At 37.8% G+C, this 20136-nt stretch overlaps 1 non-coding gene across 1 annotated transcript; it reads left to right on the top strand.

Annotated features, from left to right (window-relative positions):
• Positions 1–972: 972 nt before the first annotated feature.
• LOC119371178 (small nucleolar RNA R71) lies at positions 973–1079 on the top strand. The gene has a single exon (XR_005178744.1). It is a non-coding gene; the product is annotated as a small nucleolar RNA R71 (small nucleolar RNA).
• Positions 1080–20136: the final 19057 nt, after the last annotated feature.

Genomic DNA, 20136 nt, shown 5'->3' with positions numbered 1-20136 from the left:
CTTTAGCCTTTGAAGAAAAAGTGGACTTGGTTGATAAACTTTCACATTATCGTTTTCCTTTGATCCTGTAGAATTTACTTCCTTGCTTGGTTCACAAACCAGCTCGACAGATTCATTATTCAAGACGTTAGCATCGATACCCAATGGAACTACTTTATCAACTACCTTTCCACTTCTTAAAACAATAGCACTAACATTTTCCCTAGGATTCTTTTCTGTATTACTTGGAAGGTTTCCTACTCCACGAGATGAAATAGCATTGGCAAGTTGCCTTACTTGCACCTCCAAGTTATGTATAGATGAAGAATGATTCTTGAAAAGTTTGTCAAACTTAGTCTCTAACCATTTGAAATTATCATCTTGACTGTTCATTTTTTGATTTATTCCATCCAGAAACTTGCCAATTTTACTTGTCAATTGTCCTATTTTATCTTGAGATTGATTAACCTGATTTCCTCTATCTTGATTATCATTTTTTCTCCAAAAAGTGTTAGGATAATTATGATATTCAGCATTATAATTATTCGAGTATGGACCGTGAACTTGTCCTTGAACATAGTTCACTTGTTCCTCCATATTCGGATGATTATAATTACACTCCTTTGATACATGTCCATTTTGACCACAATTTTCATAAGTAAGAGATGTTGACTTATTCATATTCAAGTTATCAATTTTATATGCCAAAGCAGAAATTTGTGCTTGCATCATAGTTAATGAATCTAACTCATTTACTTTCTTAACTGAATTATTTGAAGAAGAAGAAGAAGAAGGATCATGATTAACATTGGAACGACTTACCTGAGCCCTTTCAGTTGGCCATATACTGTTGTTATTAGCCATCTCCTCCAACAACTCAATTGCATCATTAGTAGTTTTCTTCATTAATGATCCTTCTGCCATAGCATCTATAGTACCTCTTGTAGAAGGATTAACCCATTGTAAGAGGTTTGAATCAATATATTTTGCAGAAGGCCATGGTGTGGGCAAACTCGTTGAGGTTCTTTATAGCGATCCCATGCCTCATATAGGGATTTATTTTCATGTTGGGTGAATGAGGTTATTTCTTTAATAAGCCTATTAGTCTTTACTAATGGAAAGTAATTAGATAAGAAAGCATGGGCTAGTTGTTCCCGAGTAGTGATAGAATTTGGTGGCAAAGAATTCAACCAAGCTTTTGCTTTATCTTCAAAGTGAAAGGAAAAAGACGTAGCTTGATGGCATTCGCTGGCACTGAATTCATTTTAAATGTATCACATATCTCAAGGAAACTGGTTATATGAGAGTTTGGATCCTCATTTGGTAATCCGTAAAATTGAACACTATTTTAGATCATTTATAATAAAGCAGGTTTAATTTTAAATTGGTTGGCATTTACTGGTGGACGTACTACTCCTTGTTGTGAACCATTTAGGCTTGGAGTGACGTATTCCATCAACCTTTGCTGTGGTAGATTTTGCTCAAGCATAATTCCTGAATTTCTTCTTTTCTTTTTCCTTTTCTGTCTTAAAAAAATGTTCAATCTCGAGCTGATAATCTTCTAATTTACTTGTTGAAGATCTAGTATTTGGCATATAAGTTATTTGATATGTGCTCCTGCAAAAATTTTAATCAAAAGTAAGTTGGTACCTAATAAAAAAAAAAGGCTGTAAATCATACACAAGAATTTTTCATTAAATGACAAAACACCATTCCCCAGCAACGTCGCCAAAAACTTGTTGCACCCCTTGATTACCCGCAAGTATACGGATTGTAACGTAGTAATAAAAAGATCGAACCCACGAGGAACAGGTTATGTCCACTTTACTACTTATCCTTAACACTTATGTTTACAGCAATAAAACATGAAATGATTAAACTGTGATTCTATTCAAACTTTAATTAAATCTACTACTTAATTCTATTGATAAAGATATAGTAGAATACTTAGAAGAATTGATCATGCAATAGATTTTCTTTTTCTATAGCAAAACGTGTAACATGCAATAAGTGATTCTCTAATCACATGTGGTAAAGCATAATTCAACCTCTTGGTACAGAATTACTCTATTTATTGTATGTATCTCTACAAAAACAAATGCCTTACTTTATCAAATATTAACCCTAGTTCTTATTCTTTGATTATTTCAATAAGATAAACTTAACTTTGACAAACCAAGTTAAAGATTCACATGCAAACCCAACTAATTGAACTCTATCTCTTTGATCTTTACTGAATTATTTCTTTCCAAGAATATAATTAAGAAAACTTGATTAAACAAAGACCAAAAGATAAATTAAAGAACCTTTTATTGAATGGAACCAAATAATATTATTGCTTTGCATAGAAGATGATGAAGAACAACATACAAAAAGTCTTTAATAAAACAAGAGAAAGATGTAAATAATCAAACTCAAGCCTTCGGAGGGCGTCATACCTCGAGGAACTCCTTGATGTTCTTTGCACAAACAATGATAAGTGATTCTCATCAACTTATTTCTAAGTACTACTTTATCACTCTTCTTTTGTATTCTAGTACTGCCTCTTCTTCTCTCCTTTCCTCTTAATTTGGATTGCAATTTATAGAAGAGGAAGAAGATGTTGGTATGAAGGTGATTGGCTGGCCAAAGGGTGCTTCAACTGACTTCTGATGGGAGAAATTTCGATCTGTTCACGGAAGGACACAACTTTCTGGTAAAAAGGTGGTAGTTGGAGGCTTTTGGAGAAGCGACTCGCGCTTGCGAGTTTAAAGGTCATGCCCGCGATCTTCACTTATGATCTTTCTGCCTCTTCTGGAGTGCTCATTGCGCTCGTGAATTTAACTTGTGTAATCGCAAGTTTGACCTAGTACTCTACTGCCGTTTTTGTTGTGTTCCTCACGGTCGCGAAATATAAGGTCGCGCTCGCGAGTTCTGCCTGATGCTTTCTGGACCTTCTGCCATACAAATCGCGCCCGCGCATATATAGGTTGCATTCGCGAATCACCATCTATTCCCATACAGTGCAACTTCATTCGCTGTCGTGAATTTTCTCGGCAAAACACTCATTTCCCATACTTAGTCAAATTTTTTATCCTTTTCTTCTTAAAAACAAGCCTTTTCCAATCCTTTGTTCAAATTCATTCCTAAAACAACTTTAAACCAAAAACAACACAAAAAAACGTAAAATGTATAAAAACAAACACGCAATCATGCAAATCATGCGATTATAGCTTAACAAATTTGCCCGCTTTGTGAGGCTATCACTCTCACTTCTCTATGTCGATGACATGCCACCCTAAAGGTATCTCTTGACATATACAGGAGCCCATTTTTCCTGTCCTTCATATAAATCATTGAGCCAATTATGCCCATACAGTGAAAATGTTTCAAGTATAAATGCCTAATCGATTTCAAATTGATCAATTGTTATGCTATCACATACTAGTTGCTTAAAATAAGACTTTATCTCTTTGTAAGGTTTGCAGTGCTTCATCTTTTCAGGAAACTTCTCCATGATATGCCATAGACACGAACAATGCCGAGCTTGTGGAAACACAATACTTATAGCCTTTCCTTTACTAGGACATTGATCAATGATAGTGGCAGGTGGTGCCACATTGCCCATGCACCTCATCCACTGCCGGAACAACCATATGAAACTTGAAACTTTCTCATTCGATATTAAAGTGCATTCCAATAATATTAACTGTCCATGGTGATTGACGCTAATAAATGGAGCAAAAGGCATTTGGTATTTGTTCACTAAGTAAGTCGTGTCCAATGAAATGACATCACCATAGTCTTTATAAGCATATTGGCACCTTGAATTTGCCCATAAAATATTCTTCATACAACCCCCCTTGTCTGCTGCTATTTCATAAAAAAATTTACCATCTTTCTACTGCATTCTTCTAAATAATTGATGAGCTGATTCAGCATCCCCTTTTTGAAGTTGCAACTTTCAGACCTTGCCTAAGTGGTTTCTACAATCCCGTTCAAGACAATCCATCATCTCATACCCCCTCCAGCTTCTGCCACCATAGAATGAAATGTATTCGATGAATGAATTTCAGCACTATCATTGATCTCCAATCTCCTCTTAACGTGAGGCTTTACTTGTCGATGTTCGTGCATAAATCTAGATTTGCTTGGAGTCATTTCATGGTTGTGCTCTAGGATGACTTTATTGATCTTCCACCTTCGATTGCTTTGTGCAAATGAACAAATTCTATCTTTACAACCTATTCTTTTATACGGTCATTCCCTTTCACTTTTTCACTTGATCTGCTACAGTTACTGGCTTTACTTCCATGGTGACAGCCAATAGTTATGTATTGATATTCCCCATCTCGTTCTTTCTTCCCAGATATCTTATTCACACTGAATCCTATACACTTCGTATATGCTTTATAGAAACTGAAAAGATCATCCATCGTACTAAACACCATGCCAACAATTGGCTCATTAGACCTGTCACTGCCATTCTTATTTAACTCATCACTGCATCTCCCTAATTCAATCGGTGATTCACTAACAATAATATCCATATTATTGATACTCAAATCATCCATCCTACTCCTGCTTAAGCAATTAACAGTTTGGAATTTTTTTATAAGAACCTAGTCAATCACATATGTCCAAAATGCAATTAAGAGACAATAGATTAAAGACAATATAACATGTCTCTTGCTGAATCACCAAGTATAGATTAATAAGTATTTTCGCAAGAACCTTAATGCACATGTCTCTGTGTACCACAAACATAACTAATCAATTCAGTCTATACGTGTTACCCAAAAAAAAAAAATTCAATCTATGCATCAAATTCAATTCCACATTGTTTCACATTATCTAAATTCATTTCAATATAATATGAGATAAGTGCTTCTTACCTCCAATTTATGTTGGACCCTCACTGTCAAATCTGTTCAAATGAATTGCATTCTTGATTGGCCTCTCCATGCTACTCTTTGGAAAGCCCTCATTTTATTATGGAGTTTTGCTGCTCTTTTTCTGTGATCTTTTGTCGCCACAAACACTGAGAATATATGTTATTCAAACCTTGAACCCTAAGTTGCTTAGCCTGTGCTTTATATAACTTCTCCGTCTGATCTCTGGTAATGCCATTCAAAAGTTGAACCACATTTCCCCTACTTTCAACATATAATGCAATCTATGTTCCATACCCAACTCCTCCACCATTGCCCATAAATTGATTCTATGGAGTTTTGTTCATATCCCTCAATAACTACTGAATATTACTCATTATAACATTTTAAAGTTGACCTCTTTGCTTCTCTTCAAAAAATGGGTATTATCTCCTTCAACGATTGTCTCGCATTTTCTTTGTTTAAGAATGCCCAGTTTATGACATCCTACTGAATCGAGTCGTTGCATTGAGAGAGTCGAGTCGAGTCGGACTGAACTAGAACCCGGTTCGAGCCATTAAAGTCCAGAGTGGGGATAGGATTTAAATTAAATCATTAAAAGAATATAAAGATTTAGACTCAATTGAAATAAAAGTATAAGGATTAGGACCTAATTGAAATAAAGTATAAAGTTTAGGTATTAAATGGTAAACTATTGAAAATTTAGGTACTATTTGGTAATTTTTTAACATACTAGAAGATATATTTAGAGGTTACCCGAAAATTCCATTCACTTTACCTTCTCCATCTTCCCCTTTGTCTTCTTCCTTCACTTTACCTTCTCCATCTTCTCCTAAATCTTCCTCCATTTTCTACCTTAATATTCAACCTTTCAAGCATTAAATTCAACCTATAACTCTATCCAAGTAAGTTGAATTTCTTGAATTTCATAATTTAGTGAGACTTTGGATGATTAATGAGATGTTATTATGTATAGGAGATGTGAGCTCAAAGTGAGAAGAAAAAGGAAGCTAAGAAGAAGGTTTAAAGCTTTTTGGTTAAAGGTTTGATATCTCTTTTAGTTTAACAAATTTTCTTGCATGAGAATAAGTGTAGTGTGATGATAGTGATAAGATATGTTGCTGAATGTTGAGTAATAGGTCTGAGAATGTTGATAAAGCATGGGATGCATTGAATAAATGAATTGGATATTGATTTCATGCTGAAACAGGTTTGTTGGAAAATTGACCAGTAAATTCAACCTGAATTTGAACCTATTTACTGATGGAATTAGGAAGTGGTATAGAAGAGTTATTTGTTCCTTTATGTTTTATCTGTCTATGAGCTTTAGAATCACCTAACTTGGACTTATAAATTGAAAGATATGCCCAAAATAGTACAAACTGTGCAGGCTGGAAATCAAAAATCTGGGCGGACTGGAAGGTGATACTTCAGCTCAATATTTGACTACTTTACCAACATATTTCAGAGAGGTGATAGAAGCAATATTTGTACCCTAATGTGTTAGATAACCATAGAATTTATAATCACCTAAATTGGCCTTATAAATTGAGAGATATGACCAAAATGGTACAAACTGTGCAGGCTGGAAACCAACAGCTAGGCAGACTGGAAGTTGCTACTTTAATTCAATATTTGACTACTTTACCAACATATTTCAGAGAGGTCATAGAAGAAATATTTGTACCCTAATGTGTTAGCTAACCATAGAATTTATAATCACCTAAATTGGCCTTATAAATTGAGAGATATGACAAAAATGGTACAAACTGTGCAGGCTGGAAACCAACAGCTGGGCAAACTGGAAGTTGCTAATTTAATTCAATATTTGACTACTTTACCAATATATTTCAAAGAGGTGATAGAAGACATATTTGTACCCTAATGTGTTAGCTAACCATAGACTTTAGAATGGCCTAAATTGGACTTAAGAAGAAAGAGTTATGCTAGAATTCGTGAAACATGTACAGGCTGCCCTAGCAGATTTTAAGGCTACATTAGAAATGATGTTGGAATGCATATGTAGATTCAGTCAGCCTAAGATTAGTACTTAAATTAAAATAAAAAATTTCCTTAATCTGAATGTTCTAAATTAAGTTACATAAAGATTAGTAAGAGTTGCGTCGCGAGTGCAAAAGTTAGATTCATTTCATGCAAGTTCCTTTACAAGTTATCAATTGTTTACATTATTACTCATTCGATATTACTTGTAGTTGTCTATGAAATCCTTTTAAAGCATGAAATAGGTTAGCGATGTATCGAATGAGACAGCATACAGGTAAACAGTATGGTTTATGCATTTTATGAATAATACAGATAATATGCTCCACTGAGGTTAGGTAGAAACCACGTAGATAAGGCTATGTCGCGACATAGGATAGCAGATCTGCGTCCCATACAGTTTGGTACTCCGGCTAAAGTCCGTTGAGTGGATATGATTTATAGACGAGTCATAGCAGCCCAGCCATATAGTATTCATCCAGTTTCATATAGTCTTTCTTATCACTTCGGTTTCACTGTAACCTTATGGAGCCATACAATTACGAAATTGTGTTATTTATAAATTATACAATGTTTAATAAAAATTGCATAATTCATACAGCATAATGAACAACAGGTAAGACCATGAAAGTATAATGATATGTGTGCTTACATGCTTATTTATTTAATTCTTATTAAGTTGAGGTATCCACTGAGCTTTATTTGCTCAGCGAGTTACCTGTTTTAACTCGCAGGTTTTGGGTCTGGATCGTAGAGAGTCATCTTTACAACTGCTGCAGTTCATCTTTTGAAGACCCAGTCTTCAGGGTAACTACTCATTTTGATATTTTGGTTCTATGGCATGTACAGGGCACATAGTTGGGCCTATTTCATTTTGGAAAATAGTGTAATGTCTTGTAAATATTAAATAAATGTCTGTATATAAATGATGTATAAAGCAACAGCATGACATAATATTTAGCATACAGGATGATATCAGCATGACAGGACATAGGTTCAACCAGATTGTAGCGTCTCGGCTCGGTTCATTCGGGTTCACGGGTGGACCGGGAAGGGATGTTATAAATTTTGGTATCAGAGCATAGTTTAGTTCCTCAGGCTTGAATGCATACGTCATTATAGTGTACATGCCATGACTAACCTGATGAACTAAGCAGTTGTTATTCTTCCAGGAGGATGTCACAGGAAGGTGAGAGCGAGTCACACGCCTCCAGGGTAGTGGAGGGTGAGGCTCTAGTAGCACTAGGTCAGGAGGTGCTATTAAAACAACTTGCGGATACCTTTAGACAAATTGCAGGGGTGGTACTTCAGTCACCAGTGGTAGTAGACAGAGAAAGAAAGCCACCACTAGAAAAGATTAGAAAATACGGTGCGAAAGAATTCGGAGATAGCAAGGATGACAGTCCAGAGACAGCTGAGTATTGGTTAGATGGTACTTTGAGATTCCTGGAGCAGTTACAGTGTACACCAGAGGACCGTTTGATTTGTGCCACATCATTGTTGATAGACGAGGCATACACATGGTGGAATACTGTTCAGCTGAGAGTACCAATAGAGCAGCGTACCTGGCAATTCTTTTTGGATGAATTCAAGAAAAAGTTCATCACAGAGGCTTACCTTGATGCCAGAAGGAAGGAATTCTTATACCTTAGGCAAAGCAGAATGTCAGTTGCAGAATATGAAATAGAATTCACCAGACTTAGCAGGTATGGTGATCGGATAGTGGCTACAGAGGCAGAGAGGTGTAAAAAGTTCCAGGAAGGCTTGAACGATGAGATTCAGATGGGAGTGGTAGCTTCCAGATTCAGAGAGTTCTCAGCTTTGGTAGAGGCAGCTCAGGAGATAGAGCGGATTTAGGCCAGTCAGCGTACAAGACACCAGCGATCTCAGCAAAAGAGAGACCAGACTCAAAGTGCACCCAGTACATACTAGCCGGAGAACAAGAGATTTAGAGGTGCTAGTACTTCAGCTGGTCCTAGGCCTCCCTTTAGCCACGGTACAGCTAGGGGTGTTAACACGCCAGTGGCATCAGTCGTGGCTAGTTCTACCGGTGGTGGTAGAGGTTCAGGTAGAGGAGCTGTTAGAGGCACCGGTAGAGGTGCAGGGTTAGACGATTATACTTTTCCACCTTGTGAGCATTGTGGCAGATGGCATGGTGGAGATTGTTGGATGGTGACTGGTAGATGCTAGATATGCGGAGCATCAGACCATCAGAAGGACTGTCTAAAGAGAGCAAAAGTTCCTACATAGTTCACCGCAGGCAGAGGTAGAGGTCGGGTTAGAGGTGAGACCTCCGGAGGGTAGAGACAGCAGTCAGAGACTGTGGACAGACCCGATACTAGAGTTCCCGCCAGGGTCTATGCCATGCGAGCTAAGGAAGATGAGGAAGCTCCAGATGTCATAGTTCGTGAGGTTTCTTTATTTGATCATACAGTTTATGCTTTAATTGATCCTGGATCATCACATTCATACATCAGCATACCTAAACAATGGGTTAAAGGGTTAGCAGCTAAACATGTGAGTCAGGGTATTTTGGTTACTAATCCATTAAGAGATGTAGTAATAACCGATATAGTGGTCAAAGGATGCCCAGTTGTTATTCATGGAAAGGAGTTTCCAGGAGACCTTATGGAATTGCCATTCAGAGAATTTGATGTTATTCTGGGTATGGATTGGCTATCTAGACATCAGGCTATAGTTGATTGTGCAAAGAAAATGGTGACATTATATACAGCAGTAGGGGGAAGAGATTACAGTTGTTGGGAAACGGCGCGATTTTCTGGGTAATGTGATATCAGCCATGGCAGTAAAGAGATTAATTCAGAAGGGTTGTGAAGCATACTTGGTATGTGCATTGAAAGTAGAGAAAGAAAAGTCAAAAGTGTAAGACATATTAACAGTGTGTGATTATCCAGACGTGTTTCCCAAAGATTTACCAGGGTTACCACCGAGGAGAGAAGTGGAGTTCACCATAGATGTCTATCCTGGAGCAGCACCAGTATCAATTGCACCTTACAGAATGGCACCAGCAGAGTTAAAAGAGTTGAAGATTCAGCTGCAAGAGTTATTGGATAAAGGCTTCATTCGACCCAGTGTATCACCTTGGGGAGCACCGGTGTTATTCGTAAAAAGGAAAGATGGATCACTCAGACTGTGCATTGACTACAGACAGCTGAACAAGCTGACAATCAAGAATAAGTATCCATTGCCTCAAATCGACGATTTGTTTGATCGGCTAAAGGGTGCAGGCGTGTTTTCTAAGATCAATCTCAGGTTAGGATACCATCAGTTGCGGATAAAGGAAGAAGATATCGCCAAGACTGCCTTCAGGACCCGATATGGTCATTATGAATTTTTAGTAATGCCAGTCGGTCTCACAAATGCATCGGCGGTTTTCATGGTTCTCATGAACCGCATGTTTCATCCCTATCTGGATCAATTCGTGGTGGTGTTTATAAAAGACATTTTGGTCTACTCCAGAGATAGGGTTGAACATGATAAACATTTACGGATTGTACTTCAGACACTGAGGGATAAACAGCTGTATGCCAAGCTCAGTAAGTGTGAGTTTTGGCTGGAAGAAGTTTCTTTCTTAGGACATGTGGTATCATCGGAGGGTATCAGAGTGGATCCTAAGAAGATTGAAGCTATTGTTGATTGGAGACCACCCAGGAATGTCACAGAAGTCTGAAGTTTTCTGGGTTTAGCCGGCTATTACAGAAGGTTCGTAAAGGGATTCTCCATCAGTGCATCACCATTAACAAGATTGTTGAAGAAAGAGGGTGTATTTCAATGGGATGATAGGTGTCAGCAGAGTTTTGACACTTTGAAGAAAGAGTTGATTGAAGCACCAGTGTTGATCCAGCCAGTGTTAGGTAAAGAATTTGAGATTTACAGTGATGCCTCTCATAATGGGTTAGGATGTGTACTCATGCAAGACAGGAAATTGGTGGCCTATGTATCCAGACAGTTGAAGCCACATGAATTGAATTATCCAACCCATGATTTAGAACTGGCAGCCATTGTTCTAGCATTCAAAGTATGGAGGCATTATTTACACGGTGAAAAGTGTTACATTTACACAGATCATCAGAGTTTAAAGTATTTATCGACACAGAAAGACTTGAATTCAAGACAACGGAAGTGGATGCAGATTCTGGCTAATTATGATTATGTCATTAATTACCATCCGGGCAAAGCTAATGTGGTAGCTGATGCCCTTAGCCGGAAATCATTGTATGCTTTGAGATCAATGAGAATTAGCATGAAGTTGCAACAGCAGGGAGCTATTCTAGCACAAATGCAAGTACAGCCATCTTGGGTTCAGGAAGTTGCAAAAGCACAGAAGAAAGACAAGCAAATAGCAATATGGGTTAAACAAGCATAAGAAGACCATGGTGGGAAATTCAGATTGGATAGCGGTGGAGTATTGTTTTATGAAGACAGAGTTGTTGTACCACAGACAGGAGAGATTAGACAGAAGATTCTGCATGAAGCTCACAACAGTCCATATACAATGCATCCAGGCAGTACTAAGATGTATCAGGATTTGAAGAAAGGTTATTGGTGGCCTGGAATGAAGAAAGACATCGAAAATTTCGTAATAAGATGTCTGACATGTCAACAAGTAAAAGCAGAACATCAATTGCCAACTGGGTTGCTTCATCCAATAACAGTGCCAACATGGAAATAAGATCAGATCACGATGGATTTTGTTACCGGATTAACTCAGACGCAGCGGAAGCATGATGCAGTATGGGTAATTGTAGATAGATTAACCAAGTCTGCGCACTTTCTACCAGTCAAGATGGACTATTCTCTAGATAAGTTAGTAGAAATTTATGTTAGAGAAATAGTTCAACTACATGGAGTTCATCATCCATTATATCTGATCGTGATCCAAGGTTTACATCGAAGTTCTGGGGTAAACTACAGGAAGCATTAGGAATGAAACTGCATTTCAACACTGCATTTCATCCTCAAATAGATGGCCAGTCAGAGAGAGTAATTTGAATGCTGGAAGACATGATGAGATCATGTGTTATAGAATTTGAAGGCAGCTGGGACAGATATGTACATCTCATGGAATTTGCCTACAACAACAGCTATCAATCGAGCATTACGATGGCAACATATGAAGCATTGTATGGCAGACAATGTAGGACACCTGTGTGTTGGACAGAACTTAGTGAGAAGAAGATTCTAGGTCTAGAATTGGTTAGGGAAACAGAAGAGAAAGTGGAAATCATCAGAAAACGGCTGAAAGAAGCAAGTGATCGACAGAAGTCCTATGCTGATTTAAAGAGAAAGGACATTGAGTATATGGTCGGTGATAAAGTATTTCTAAAAGTTTCATCATGGAAAAAGATCCTAAGGTTTGGAAGAAAGGGTAAGCTTAGTCCTAGGTTCATTGGTCCATACGAGATTATTGAACGTATAGGACCACTAGCCTAGCACCTAGCGTTACCTTCGACATTAGATCGAATTCATAATGTCTTTCACGTATCAATGTTAAGGAGATACATATCAGACCCATCAAACGTGTTATCAGTAGAAGAGATTGAAATTCAGCCAGATCTCACTTATAAAGAAGAACCAGTTCATATCCTAGCCAGAGAAATTAAAGAATTGCGAAACAAGAAAATATCATTGGTAAAAGTTCTTTAGAGGAATCATAAAACAGAAGAAGCAACATGGGAATCTAAAGAAACCATACGACAATAGTATCCGCATTTGTTCACAACAGGTAAACTTCGGGATGAAGTTTTGATTTAGGAGGGGAGAACTGTGACATCCTACTGAATGGAGTCGTTGCATTGAGAGAGTCGAGTCGAGTCGGACTGAACCAGAACCCGGTTCGAGCCATTAGAGTCCAAAGTGGGGTAAAATGGGATTTAAATTAAATCATTAAAAGAATATAAAGATTTAGACTCTATTGAAATAAAAGTATAAGGATTAGGACCTAATTGAAATAAAGTATAAAGTTTAGGTATTGTTTTCACCCCTCCCAAATTTTTATCATTAATGGTGGAGAGTTGAGATCCTTTAAAACCCCGGAAAAGGACCTCGGAAAACTATCTTTTTATTTGTTTAGAATTATTATTGGAAAATGGTATTAAAACCTTTTGGGAATACGATGCCAATAAATCAGTCTTATAAATCATTTTTGAGTCGCCACCCATTATTTCAGCAATGGGACCGTTTCCAATTTTATTTTATAAAATGACTCCATTTAACCCAATTTTTTATTTAAGGACAATTATTTGAAAAAAACTGGTCAGGCGCACCATATGCAATTCTAGGTAAGGGAATTGGGTACGTCGGCCCATTGGAAGCCGACGCTCGGAAAACCGGCCTCTTTTAACCTACAATTTCTAATTGATTTTATTTTAGAAAAGCCAAATTATTTAATTAAACCCAACCCGAATAAATCAAACCGAGTTCCTATGTGGAAAATTAATTAACCGTCCCAACTAGGTTCATTCATTGCATTCATCATAAATCATCATCACATTCATCATCCATTCATAGCAGAAACAATTAAAAGACCCGCTCTTGCCTTATGGTTAAAGGCGGGCCACAAACCAGATTTAATAATATAATTTCAACAATATAAATAATAAAACCTAAAATCTCAAAATCATAGTAAATTAATTTGCTTGATTTGATTAGAACACAATCTGCCCATTATTGATAATTTCTTGAATTAAGACTAAACATTTATTTAATGATAATAAGATTAAAATAAAAATAATAAAAATAGTCTGGAACCCTAGAATAGTTGCGTCACGCAGTTGTTCTATAAAGAACAGTTGCGTGACGAAACTCCTAGTTGCGTGACGCTACTGTTCGTGATCTTATTAAAATTTCTAGTTTCATTGACTATTTATTTAAGGCATAACATTAAATAAAAATATAACAACGAAATATAAACTATGTCCATGAACAGTTCCGTCATGCAGGTGGTCCAAGCAAAGTCAAGGTCTTTTGGACATGAACAGTTGTGTCACGCAGGTAGTAGCTGCGTGACGCAGTTGCTCTGGTCCGTAACTACCTTTCAAACTACTCTTTTTACGTGTTCTTTTTATTAACAGATGTTTAATATAACTCAGTGTTTTCGCCGAAAATCCCCCCGAAGGACCCGAAAACATCCTTTTTGTGATTTTTGATGAAATGTGTTTATTTTTGATGCGGTGCCGATAAATCGGTTTTATAAACAATTTTGAGTCGCCACCCATTGTTTAGGCAATGGGACCATTTTTATAAAAATGACTTCTTTTTAAACCCAATTTTGTTTTAAGGCCAAATTATTTTAAAAGACTGGTCAGGCGCACCAATGCGATTCTGGGTAAGGGAATTGGGTACGCCGGCCCGTTGGAAGCCGACGCCCGGAAAACCGGCCTCTATTATTAACCTATGATTTCTAATTTATTTTAGTTAGAAAAGCCAAATTATTTATTTACTTAAACCCAACCCAAATAAATCGGACCGAGTTCCTATTTAGAAAATTGTTTAATCGTCCCAAACAAATCTAATTATCACATAGCAATTATTCAAATTAAAGCAATTAAATCAAAGCAATTAAACCAAATAAATAAAAGACCCGCTCTTGCCTTATGGTTCAAGGCGGGCGACAAACCGAATCAAAGATATTAAATGAAATAAATAAATGACCCGCTCTTGCCTTATGGTTAAAGGCGGGTAACAAACCGGATCCAAAAAATATATATACAGATCGAATGAAAAATTAAATCCATAAACCAATAAAAATTCATACAAATAATAAAATAATAAAATTCATAAAAATAAATATTTTAAGCTCAATTAAATTATAGTTGGGCATTCTCAGATTTATTGAAGAAATTAAACTTTATTTTTGTACAAAATTTATATTTTTTTTATTATTATTTCTGGAAAATTTGATGAATAGTACTGTTCATCGATGAACAAACAGTTACTGTTCATCGATCATTTCTGGGAAAAATAATGAATAGTACGTGTATAGTGCATGAATAGTGTGTGAACAGTATCAATTTCTGGAAAAATTAAGAACATTCACTGTTCATCGATGAACAAACAGTTACTGTTCATCGATCTGGGAAAATTAAAAAATAGATACTATTCATTGAACAAACAGTTACTGTTCATCGATTATTTCTGGGAATATTGATGAACAGTTACTGTTCATCGATGAACATTTATGTGATTTTTGCCCAGAATCCATTTTTAAGTATTTTTTTTACATTATTTCTTGTTCAAATGTAATTTAAGGACACATAAAATGGCCAAATATGAACAAAATATAATTTAAAGAATAAAATATTAAAATCACAAGAATATGTAAAAACACAAAAATATGTAAAGAAAAAATACAAAAATGTTAAGAAAATTACCTGATCCTAGATTGAGGATTGTAAATGGATCAAGATCTCCAGAAGCTTTTTTCCAAGGATTGATATATTTTTTATCTTTTGATTTTTTTTCTTTTTATGATTTAAATCACCTAAAATTAATATCTAACACCAATTTCTCTTCAAATCAATTCATAAGAATTTTTTGGAGAGAAATTGAGCAACACAGTATATTGTTTAGGGTTTTTTGCCGTTTGTGGAGTTGTGAAAAATTGTGTGTCTTGTTGTGTAGAGAAAGAGATGAATTTATAGAGCTAGGTTATACTGTAGCATACGGCTACTGTAGCAAGCTACTGTAGTACGCGTCTTTCTCTTTTTTTTTTTTTTTTTTAATTTTATTTTATTTAAATCCTTGGATTAAAAGGCTTCCAAATAGCATTAATCCATTTATCCTCGTGTCCTCATCGGATCAGGCGGGGCATAAAAAACACGCGTTAACAGTTTGCCCCCACACTTTATCATTAATTGTATAAACGATTAATGCTAAAGTGGTCCATTGACGCGCCTTCAGTCTGGCAATCATCCTCAAAGCTCGGTTTTATCGGTTTGAAAGATGTCGGGTTGATTTGATCACCTGGTCACCTTCTCAGCTCAGTTTGATCGGTTTTGTCGGCTCCCGTTGAACCTGTGAATGACTCCAAAGCTCGGTTTGATTGGCTTTGAAGACACCTCCGAGGCTCGGTTTGATCGGCCTGAAGGATTTGAATTTGAAAATCTGGTCACCTCCTCAGCTCGGTTTGATCGGCTTTGTCGGCTCCCGTTGAATCTATGAATGACTCCAAAACTCGGTTTGATTGGTTTTGAAGACACCTCCTCAGCTCAGTTTGATTGGCTTTAGAGGATTTTGTCGAATTTGTGATCTCTCCAAAGCTCGGTTTGATTGGCTTTGAAGACACCTCCGAGGCTCGGTTTGATCGGCCTGAAGGCTCCAGTTTCAAGGTTCTGTTGAATTGACCTGAAAACATTTTCAAAAGAAAGAGCAATCTCTTCAGCTCGGCATAGTCGGCTTCAGAGAATGTTTGAAAAGAGACCAAAGCACGGCGTAGTCGGCTTGGTTGTTTACTTCCTCAGCTCGGCGTAGTCGGCTTCAGAGAGTTTGAAAAGAGACCAAAGCACGGCATAGTCGGCTTGGTTGTTTACTTCCTCAGCTCGGCGTAGTCGGCTTCAGAGAGTTTGAAAACAGACCAAAGCACGGCATAGTCGGCTTTGTTGTTCACCTCTTTAGCTCGGTGTAGTCGGCTACAGGGGATTTTGAAAAGAATCCAAAGCACGGTTTGATCGGCTTTGTTGTCCACCTCCTCAGCTCAGTTTGATCAGCTAGGGAGGATTTTGTTGTTGAAAAGACCTGAAGGCTCCAGTCGGACTACTTTAGCGTTCTAAGCATTGGCAGTCATCTGGCCACGTTCAAGGGTTCTGTCGAGAAGAGCAATTTCTCCTCAGCTCAGTTTAATCGGCTTCAGAGTTTTTAGTATGGAGAATGTCTTGATCAGCTTCGCAATACACCATCACTCATCAAGAAAGGGACCCAGCTTCGTAATACATCATCACTGCTTGGTGGGACCTGACGGCTTTGAGAGACCATCACTGGTTGGTCATTGAGATTGTCCTGATCAGCTTCGCAATACATCATCACTAATCAGGAAAGGGATTGACTCGATCAACTTCGCAATACATCATCATTGACCGGGAGGAGAAAACCCAAACAGCTTCGCAATACATCATCACTGTTCGGAGGTTGAAATTGTTCTGATTAGCTTCGCAACACAACATCACTAATCAGGAAAGGGATTAACTCGATCAACTTCGCAATACATCATCATTGATCGGGATGAGAAAATCCAAACAGTTTCGCAATACATCATCACTGTTCGGTGGGACCTAACGGCTTTGAGAGACCATCACTGGTTGGTCATTGAGATTGTCCTGATCAGCTTCGCAATACATCATCACTAATCAGGAAAGGGATTGACTCGATCAACTTCGCAATACATCATCATTGACCGGGAGGGGAAAACCCAAACAGCTTCGCAATACATCATCACTGTTCGGAGGTTGAAATTGTTCTGATTAGCTTCGCAACACAACATCACTAATCAGGAAAGGGATTAACTCGATCAACTTCGCAATACATCATCATTGATCGGGATGAGAAAATCCAAACAGTTTCGCAATACATCATCACTGTTCGGTGGGGTCTAACGCCGGTTGACCTGAAAACATTTTCAAAAGGAAAGAGCAATTTCTGTGTACAAATTGCCTTTGTTAAATGTTGGAGCATCACATGCCCTATGCATTAATAATCATGAATTTTGAAATTTGGAATTTTGCATCAGGACAAAAGATTGTATTTTTGCTTTATTTTTGCCCACCGAGACCAAAAATATTATCTTTTAAGTAAACCTTGAAAATTTTATTATTTTTTTATCCATTGCAAAGAAATTTTGAATCGCCAAATTTTTCTAGTCACAAATTTTCAGGTATACTTTCCTTGATGCAGTGTTGGAAGAAAACTTACCTGCTAGAGGGTAATTTGGTAGATTTGGTGATTTTGCCCCTTGTGTGGCGAGCCGCACACCGACTCCAAATTGATTGATGATGATTTTTTTTTTTTTTAGGACTTTGCTTTATTCCGCTTTGTTAGGATGCCACTTGTCCATGTGCTGCTTTTTTTTCTTTTTTTTTTGATTTTTTTTTTTTGATTTGCTTTGTTCCTACACAGAGAAAACAAAACCACAGAGACAAAAAGAGGCGTCCCACTCATTTGCAAGAATGGTCCACCTTGTTAATGCGGACATAAATGCACACCTACTTTATTCCAAAACGGATAAAAGGCAATAAAAATGAAAGCTAACCAAAGCCACAGAAATAAAGAGGAGGCATCCAACTCAACTGCGAGAGTGGTCCAGTTAATGCGGGCATAAATGCCCATCTACTGCAAGAGTGGTCCACCGCTTTATCCGGACGTCATTTGTCTATCTCTTTTTCTCCAGATGCGTCCACCGTTTTCTCCCTTTTTTTTTAAATTTTTTATTACTTGATGCCTTGTGATGGCGAATCCGCATCTTATCACCACCGAAAGCATATGCCAATCAGCTGGTAATGGGTATCCTTTTCAACCTAGTGGGGCCTTTTCCCTTCTATAACAAGGAGTTTCGTACTTCATTGTCTTCATTCCACAGCATTTGAAACAACTTTCTTCCATGGCTTTCAGAAATCAAGTTTCATCTTTTGTTCAATCCCTTCCGGATATCTTGTGGGAGATCTATCCCCTGAATCAATTGGCTTGGCTGAGGTACTTCAAAGATTTGAAGCCTGATACCAGTTTCTTATCCTGGCTCGTAGGGCATTTCAATCCCAATGCTATGGTTTTCCGTTTTGATGATTCTGAAGTGACGCCGACCTACGAGGAGATGTGCGTCATAATGGGTCACCACCCTGTACAAGATGAAACTCCAGCTTTGCCCCCAGGTCCCAGATATGATCCGGCTGAGATTGCGGCTCTATGCCCGATTTACCTTCCTGACGGAATAGATCCGAATCGAGGCCTTCCCTTAGAGCCTTTTCTGAATAGAGTGTTGTCCATGGATGCGGACCATTCTTGGGTTTGGGCTTGTTGTTTCCTGTTGTTGAATGTGTATGCCATGAAGAATCGCCAACCCGGACTTGGAGACTTTCGACTGCTGACTGTTGTCCATGACATGCAGGTGTACCGTCGCACCGTCTTCGTGATGATCATGGGAGAGACCATGTGCTGGGTCAGGGATATTGCCCTTCGCGTTACTAATTTCAACATTCACCATCGGGGTTGCCCGATGTTACTGCAAGCCTGGGCCTTAGATAAACTAAGCCTGATTCCTCCAGTCCCGGCACGTTCCATTCCAACATATGGTCCTGCTAATTTTCGGCCTCGTTCCCGAGGACAGTTTGACTTTGGAGATAACCCCGTGATTCGGTGGACTTGTCCTTGGTGGAGGATTAGACTGGTCACTGCTGGGAGCATGAACCTCCGTTATGTGCTGTATGCCAATCTCGACCGTTCCATGGCCTACTTCCCAGATAGGATCAACCGCTAGTATGGTGTCGTTCAGCGTGTTCCTCGAGCCCATAACTTCGAAAGTGGTCCCATGACGCCAAGTCTGTTGACCAATTTAGCTGACCGTTGGCGGAGCCGAAACATATGGTACATGGGTCAAGGGGTGATGCAGGACACTGTGACACCCGAGTATGTTGACTGGTTTCATTCTTAGCGATGGAACTAAGTCTTGGAGGGGTCAATGTTTGATGATCCAACCACTGTGGTGACTGCTGCTGCTGCTCTTTTTTTTTTGTATTTCGGAGGGACGTGAACTCCCAATTATTGTATCTCTCTTTTTTTTTTGTGTTTCAATAAATCTGCTGGTCCTCTCTTGATTGAATCCTGTTTTCTGCATATAAGACAACAAAGAACAACAACAAATCGTTTCTTTTCGAAACTATTTGTTGGATTAGCACCTGCCCTCGGATTTAAGAAATGAAAGCACATTAAAATGGATTAATTAACTAAGGACAAAAATTTACATTTTTTATTACCTGCAATATTCACAAAGAGAGAAAATATGCAACTCCCTCATGTATAAAAACATTTTATTTTTGTTTTGTTTTGGAATTGTATTCCTATAATCACTTTAAAACAAAGACAACATGAGCAAACATAAAATGTATAAAACAACATGCAATAATGCAAATCATATGAAAATAACAGAATAACATTTGCCAGTTTTGCGAGGCCATCAATTTCTCCACACTTAGCTCTTTGCTTGTCCTTAAGCAAAAACATTTTTTTTTTTTCTGAATCCATGTTGATCATGTTTATTTTTTTACTCGTTGATTTAGAC

This window comes from Jatropha curcas, chromosome 7 (assembly GCF_041381405.1).
Source record: "Jatropha curcas cultivar XTBG-Jc1 chromosome 7, XTBG_Jcur_1.0, whole genome shotgun sequence".
In the NCBI taxonomy this organism is placed as follows: domain Eukaryota; kingdom Viridiplantae; phylum Streptophyta; class Magnoliopsida; order Malpighiales; family Euphorbiaceae; genus Jatropha; species Jatropha curcas.
The sequence above is the reverse complement of the archived record's forward strand: the minus strand, read 5'-3'. Positions and strand labels throughout refer to the sequence as shown.